The sequence below is a fragment of the Venturia canescens genome, chromosome 2 (assembly GCF_019457755.1).
Source record: "Venturia canescens isolate UGA chromosome 2, ASM1945775v1, whole genome shotgun sequence".
Lineage (NCBI taxonomy): Eukaryota > Metazoa > Arthropoda > Insecta > Hymenoptera > Ichneumonidae > Venturia > Venturia canescens.
In genome coordinates, this window is record NC_057422.1 from 34,156,740 (window position 1) to 34,165,073 (window position 8,334).

At 36.1% G+C, this 8,334-nt stretch overlaps 1 pseudogene; it reads left to right on the top strand.

The window, feature by feature from the left end:
- The first annotated feature begins 3,584 nt into the window (after positions 1–3,584).
- Positions 3,585–7,228, top strand: LOC122406204 (kinesin-associated protein 3-like; annotated as a pseudogene).
- The last annotated feature ends 1,106 nt before the right edge of the window (positions 7,229–8,334 follow it).

Consider the following 8,334-nt stretch of genomic DNA (forward strand, 5'->3'; position numbering starts at 1 on the left):
GATCAATTCAACATGAATATTATCGATACAGGAAATTGTTATTAATTATTTTTTTATGTTGGATATTTTTTGTCAATAAATTGAAAGTTTTCATAAAAAGTCTTACTCCTTAGCTCCCTGGTCATACAATTCCTTCAAAGTTCCTGGCGCTCCGGTTGATTTATTGTATAAATCCTGGCGGAATGTTGCCTTCTCCGAACAAAACAAATCATTGCAGACATCTCTCTGGTGATTACAAGTTAGAGTAAATTTGTTTTCACTCTCATCCAGAGTTCCTTTCCCCGGACAACCCTTCCCATGATTTTTGCAGCGAAGATAGCTTATTTGAAAAAAAAAATATAAAAATCATTAATTATATATGCTTACCATATTTTTTTTAATAATAAAATTCAACTGAAAATTACCTTATTATACGCCCATCACCTGTAACATAACATTTATTCTTTTGATAAGTATAGCCATCAAAAATGGTCCTGAGGGTCTTGTATGGACGTTTCAATAATTTGTTGTCAGAAACATTATTGCCATCAACTGCTTTCATTCTTGAAATTTTTAAGTTACTGAACAACAAATAAATTGAAAAAAAAAGAAAAATTATTAGCGCGATATAAAAAGCAAGAAAACAGAGAACACCACCACCAGCACGATGACGATTTTTTAGTAAATCTGTTTTGAAAAGGAAAATTGCAACAATGTTGTAGAGATAATGAGAAGAAAAAAACAAATTTTAATCGGAAATGAGTGTATTATTCCAAGAAGAATTGTGATGGAATTTTTATCCTACATTAAACTAAGTGCTGTTTATTTATTCCCAATTATCTGTAAATTAATAGAAGAAAAAGATTTAATCACAATTTATACCTTTCGTTCACCACAATTTATGCACACTCTATATACACCCTTTGTTCCTATCGAATCAGTGGTTGATGATGGCGTAGTGAGTAATGCTCGGTCATGGTAAATGGAAGATCCCGGGTTCGACTCCCTTGTGTGATCATTTTTTTTTGGATTTATTTAAATTTAAACAGAAACCTTGTTTCCCAAAGTAAATGCATTTCCTGCATGCTCCTTAATAAATCCTCTCATGACAGAATTACAAGACGGAACAACTCAAGAAGTCCTCGATCCTCAACCGTCCACTTCTTCTCAGTAGGGTTTTCTTGAAAGAAATGAGCAGGAAAGAGAAGGAGTAAGGATTCCCAGAAAGAAAATAAATTGAAGACAAATTACGAACTACTGCAGAAATAATTTTTTCTATTTTTCATTACAGCTTTTTGTTTAATCGAAATGTTCCTGGTGTTCGTCGAAGTTTCATAAGAGAACTGTGGGGGTTTTCAGTCAGTTACCGCCCAGTAATCCGCTATGAACACGGTGCAACACGGTGCAGCAGTACAGCATAGAGGATTTAATAATGACCTGATTCCAAAGTACAAATAAATCAATTCTTTATCATTAGAGTTAAATCGAGTATAACTCAAACTCTGTACATCGCAAGCCTCAAAACGGAATGAATATCAAAGCACTACTTTCTTTTCTGTACTGAACTGATGGGTCTGTTCTCGACTTTCGTAAAGAAAACATTCCAAAGATAAAAATAATATATTTTATCGCACATTTCGTTGTAAGCTGAGAGGGGTCACAACGATTTTTTCCCAATGATTGTTCCATCAGCCTTGAGCTATTTTTACTTGTCACAACCGACGTAAATTTTTGTTAAATTATAATTAATATCAGATTAATCAACTACCGAACTTATAAGCACTCCCACTCGAGCCTTACACATTGCCATATATAGTCAGGTCATTCATCCGTACGCGACACACGACGACCACACTCATGTATCGAGACTCGAAACCCTGTATACACAACAAACCACCGAGCGACCCTAGGACCCAAGACGCTTAGGCCATAAACTTAAAGCCCCACCCGACACTACACGAACAACACTGCGAAGATGACACATCCAGTTCCCCTAAACTAGATCTGAGAATCCAAAAGGCTTAAAACACTTCCGTTTCCCCCACTAATTTCCGATTTTGGCTCCTATAAAAGGGCGAGATTTCTCATCTTCAGGGCAGTCCGTTCCATACCTAGAGTCACAATTATACTGTTAGCAGTAGTTCGGTTGTCATTCGGTTAGCCGTCTTACACTTAAACTCTGACCGAACTCCGGGTCTTCTGTAGAAGAGAGCGAGTCGAGTCTTTCTACTAAAAGTTAAAGTCCATTTTTTAGATTGGGACTTAGAATAAATTCGAACGTCCGCTTCTCGGACTTAGAATAATTTTGCACGTCCGCTTCTCGGACTTATAATAATTTCCGCTTACCCGTGTAACTCAACATTGTCAAGTAAGCTACAACGAATCGAAGTAATCAAAGACACCTCTCCGGTAAAGCACTTAACAATATATCTCATCAAGTTTGTATCCTTCAATTGTATTTTACTAACATTTCATTTTAATATCGGAATATATGGAGAACCCTAAATCTCTCTATCTTATTCCACTTTTGTAATTCTACTAACCCTTTGTTTTCATTAAAGAGTGTATAAGGAATCCTAGATCTCTTTATTCACAACCTTTAATTCCCTTTCCTCAGTTGTAACCAAGATAAAGCAAGACTTCTCGAGGTCTATCGGCGTGCGCCCACGACACTCATAACGAGTATATCTATATAATAACGTTCTGCGTATACATGCTGAATGGAAAAGTCTATGGGACATAACGTTTGCCGCTCGACGTTCAAATACCCGAACCTTTCCTGCACGCCCCTCCGGACGTGACAACTTAAATTTTTTTTCCACGTTTAACCAAATTTTTGGCTCGAGTTAGAATTAAATCGGAATGTATACGATTTTGAATGAAAAATTGATTGAAATATTTCCTAAATTTTCCGTTCAATTACGCCTACTCACACTATCATTTATTTTCTTTTTTCAATAATGAATTTTATACCATATTATCCCCCTTTAAACAATAAATAATTCACGATGCATCATGTATATCATATGTTTGATTAACTCATCCATTTCAATTTTTTTCCCCCCAATTATATACTTTCAGACCCATCTAAAATGTTGTTCCAATGATAGCAAGTCCTTATTTGTTTTCGCAGTTAAAAGTTTTTCCAAAACCTGTAATTAAGAAGCAGCAATACACAGATATACTACTTGTTAAATCAATAAAGGAGAATGAATAAATGCTTCACAAAAGTTGAATCAATTTAAGCCGGTCTTCTGCTACTGCGCGGGAGGCACACTACTTTTTGTCGCAAAATTACAAGTAACTCTCAAACTACAGCCAATCACTATTTTTATATCGAATTTATGATGTGTTGTTGATAAGCGTACATCTCATTAGTGATGAATTGATTGATCATAAAATTGAAAGAAGAAAAAACTTTAAAAAAAGTTTAGTTGTTATAGTTATACGGAGGAGGAACAGCAGCAATGATCTCGTACGTTTTTACAACTAATTAATTTATAAACAGAAATAGAAAAATTGTCAAAATTATCATCGACACTGAAGTAAAAATATACTCTCCCGAGTTTTTCACGGATTGCGATAAACGTTTTTTTCACAAATATATGGACGAGGCCAAGTTTCTTAAAAGGTGAGTTCACCAACTGATGTTCGATCTGACGTTTCAATAGTTTTCTGTGTACACCGCAAAAAATTTTGAAATTTATTTATTTTCCTGCAAACCAGGAAAGTGTGGTCGGGAAATCTCGACGTGCATCCCACGGAAAAAGCGGTTGTTGTCAATTATGACGTAGAAGCGTTTATCCTTGGTGAACTCGGTCACCGAATGCTGGGTGACAGAAAAGTAAGTTTACACAGTTTCGTGAAATACAGTTTTCCGAAATTTTTATCAAACATTTCTCATGTTCCTTCTCTCAAACATTGTTAGAAATGTCAAAAAATCATCAGATTTAATAGTCTCAATGCAGACACAAACGTGTCTCTGTTGGCCAAAGAAGTCATGGAAAAATGTTTTCTCATCCACGAATCAAAACTTAACGGGGTCGAACAATTGATTTATTATCTTCAGAAACGTAAATCGACCACCGATGGTTTGTGCTTGATTATTTAATATAACCTTTCGTCTCAAATTGTCTTCTCAAATTTATTGGTGTACCTGATCAACCGAGGCTTAACCATATCTTCAAGCCCTTAAGGACGTCTAACTGATTCGAGGAAATTATATTTGACTACAGAGATAAACACACAAAAATGAGTTGTAAACAATAAACTGAATATTCTTCAGGGAACTCGGTGGATGGCAATGCACAACCGGAACGTCCGACATCGTCCAACACTGTGAATTCGGACAACAGTGATTATGGAACGAGCAGTAATTAGCAATGTTGAAAGTTACATAGAATTGTTGTACGAGTCTTACCGCAAAAGATCAAAGGATCAGCATTGATTCTGAGACTTGCAAGAGTTCCTGACAATCTTCTGGAACTAAGAAAAAATGGTAAATTTTTAAAAATACTTCAAAATTCCCAAAAGATTCAACGCTCATAAAATGGAAACAAGCTCATAACGATGAATGAAAACCATTAACATATTAAACAATTTTCTTTTGTTTCTTTAGAATCTTTGTTGAGCGCTCTAGCAAGAGCCTTGAGAGAAGACTGGAAACGAAGCATTGAACTTTCTACAAACATTATTTATATTTTTTTCTGTTTTTCAACGTACAGTCAATTCCACAATATTGTAGTGGAATATAGAGTGAGTCAAGCATTCAATTAAAGTAATAATCCGTATTACAACTTCGAATGTTCTGACGGAATTTTATTCTATTTAGATTGGATCTCTTTGCATGGAAATAATTGAGTGTGAGTTGCAACGTTACGACGAATGGAAGGATGATATGGAAAAACGTCAACGACAGTTTGAAACAACGACTGGTTTAGTTCTGTTTCCTTCAACAAACAGCGACAACAGCACAGAAAGAAAAATTAAACTGACAGACGACATTTGGAATTCAGAAGGCCCCCTGACTACGAAGCGAAACTTCAAGGAAGAATGATAAGAGTTGGCTTATTCCCGGAATTGGTGAAGCTGCTCGGCCAGAGTAAGTTTATAGCTGACTTGAATGGAAAAAATATAGGATTATTATCCAAAAAATTCTTTTTTAACGTTAGAACAGAATTTTATCTCCATACTGATTGTTAAAACAAAAAATTGTTTGTTTACTTCTCATCTTTTACCAATTAACTTTATACAGGTGAAATCAAGAACAAAACGACGATCCTTGGACTCTTGTACCACTTGAGCATGGACGACAAAGTGCAATCGATGTTTGGAAATACGGATTGCATGTCGATGGTAACAGATATGATTCTTGAGATCGAGGATCTTGCTGTAAACAACAGAAATGCTCAGCTGATGATCGATAATAATCGTTTGCAAGGATTGATTCACAAAGCGTTCAGAAATTAAGATGCCTTGATCATGAAAATGAAAAGAAATATATCCCAATACGATTCAACGAAAGAACACTTCGTGGTACGTTTACGCAATGTCCTCGTGAATAAGATTTGAGATTTACCATTGTCCCTTGAACTTTTGTAGTTGTCTTCTATTAACCATTGTTCATTTGTTTATAAGGAATTCGTGGGTGACTTTGCCATGGCATTGAATCAGTCAAGATTTTGTTTTGGAAATAGTTGGCGTCCTCGGAAACTTGGCTTTGCCGGATTTGGATTATTTTTAAATATTGCAGCGTTGCAATCTCATACCCTGGATAAGAAACAATTTTGTTCCTGGTAATTAAAAGTGACGTGACCTTGCCCTCATTCCAAGTTCGTTTTTACTTCTCGCTTTCAAAATAAAGAACCGAAGTATCATTATTTTTTCTTTTGTAGGAAAAGTACAGGATGACCTTGTTCTTGAAGTCGTTGTTCTACTTGGCACTGCAACTTGTGATGAAGATTGCGCCCGATTATTGTGCAAGGCGGATATTTAACTCTCACTCATAGAGTTATTGAAAGGTTTGAAGATTATTATTTATTCTTGATTTTCAACATGAAAAAAGTAAAGGATTTAACTTCTTCTGACCTTTTGATAAAAATATGAAGTAGACGAGATTTTCAACTATTTCGTTGATCTTTCCATTCTCTTTTTTTTACAATTAATGACGTTCTGGATCGTTATTGTTACAGCGAAACAGGAGGACGACGAAATTGTTTTGCAAATAATTTACGTATTCTAGCAGATATCGAAGCACGACTCGACGAGGGATTATTTGATTCGCGAGACTGGTAATGGTAATTAGAGGGTTTATGCTTCGATCATATTTATTATTTTGCGATAGAATTTTTCGGGAAAATTTGTCTTCAAGAATAAATTCGTTTCAATCGAAATTTCAGATTCTTTTGCAGAAGCCCCAGGATATCTTATAGATCTGATGCACGATAAGAATCCAGCGATACGTAAAGTTTGTGATGCTTGTTTGGATGTGATCGCCGTAAGTTTATTCGAAAGCCCATAATTTGTGTGTACAAAACGACAAAAAGTAATTGAATGTTTTTTTCAGATGTGCGATAAAGACTGGGCTGCTCGTATCAAAGTCGAAAAGTTTCGTTCCTACAATCAACAATGGCTTGAAATGGTCGAATCGATTACAGTTGATAATGTCAGTCATTTTGGTGGTAGACGAGGATGACAGTTTGCCACCTTTTATAAGCGGCGAATAGCTAAGGCATACGATGCTTTTTCCCTCAGGTAAAATCCGGATTTACGATTCGAAACAAAAACAAAATCACGATGTTAATCTTTCTTTTTTCGACTATAGTTTTTGTTTTGTAATACAATAATTGAATGGAAAATTGCAATAATATCGAAGCTTCTATAGACTTCAGAAACGTCTAGAAATCATCATATTCAAAATTACATTTATCACTCTAATTTTCCAATTATTTGATTATAAAAATTCAAAAAAACAGGTAATTCGACAGTTTTCAACACCGACGACGGTGAGTTGAACGTGAAGAATTCATCGGATTCTTCAGAAAATCCCTGTCGCCCGGTCAGTCGGTAAGTGATCAATGAGACCAAATTTGAATGGCAATACTGCTAAGATTACGTGGAAATGACTTGAACTTTTGTTCCACAGATACAGTCGTGACTTGGAATGTCCATGGGTTCTGGCATAGAGGATCTTTATCACAGCTCAAAAGTCAAGTTCACCGAATCTGAAGCATCCCACGTACTGATATGAACTCACCGAGTCACATATTAGTAATGTTGTCCACACTATTACGAATGGCTTGAACAGCAAAAAAAACAACAAGACAAAAACACGTACACATACTTAAATTGTATCGATATTAGCAAAAGTGTTACGCTTTCGTTTCATAAGGTACTAGGCTTCATCGAGGCGCGTATTTTTCATTTCTCGAGGCTTAAAAAAGACGCCTCGATTTTCTCATCCAGAAGAATTAATTGTGAGCCCTCCTATTTACACGAATGTTTCGTTGATCTCCGACTTCCGTGAGATCATTTGTCATAGAAATAGTGTATTTGCTTGAAATGATAAAAAAAAAAACCTGTTATCACAATTATTTGACATGAGAAAGGAATAAAAAATAAATATTGTTTCAAAATTCTTGCTTTAAATCTTACACTACCAAACGTTTGTTCATTTTTTTGTTCAAGTTTCGTGTCCTTTTCCAATGAATTTGCTAGTCATCAACCGATCGGAACGGTCTTGACGTCCTCGATAAGGACAACATCTTTCAATTGCCACTCTTCCTCATCATTTCTCTCAGGTTCGCCATCGCTTTTTGCTGCCGCCCAGTAATGACGAAGAATCCTTCTGTTTTCATTAAAAAATTATTATTATTATTATTATTGTTGTTGTTGTTGTTGTTGTTGTTGTTGTTGTTGTTGTTGTGTTGTTGTTGTCCTCCCACTTTTAACTTACCATTATTACCTCAAACGTCAAACATGACATGCAGCAGCTACGAACGAAAACAAATCGTCTCGGATATGCGTATTATGGATTCATATGAGAACCCCTGTCGCCGAGACTGCAATTTTCGAATCATCGATGAAAACACATACTGTGACATCTATACTTACATCTGGAACTATCCGACTGCAGTTTTTTCGGCTAGTGACTTTCGGCCGACCGGAAATCGCGAAGACGCCATTTTCGGGCAATTTAGACCCTACCATCTCGCCTTCCCTCTCCCCGTATAGCTCACCCCTGTGGATTGTGCCGAAGAAAGCGGACTCCCAGGGCAATAAACGTTGGAGAATGGTTATCGACTATCGCAATCTCAACGAGAAGACTATCGGAGATGCTTATCCTCTCCCCCAGAT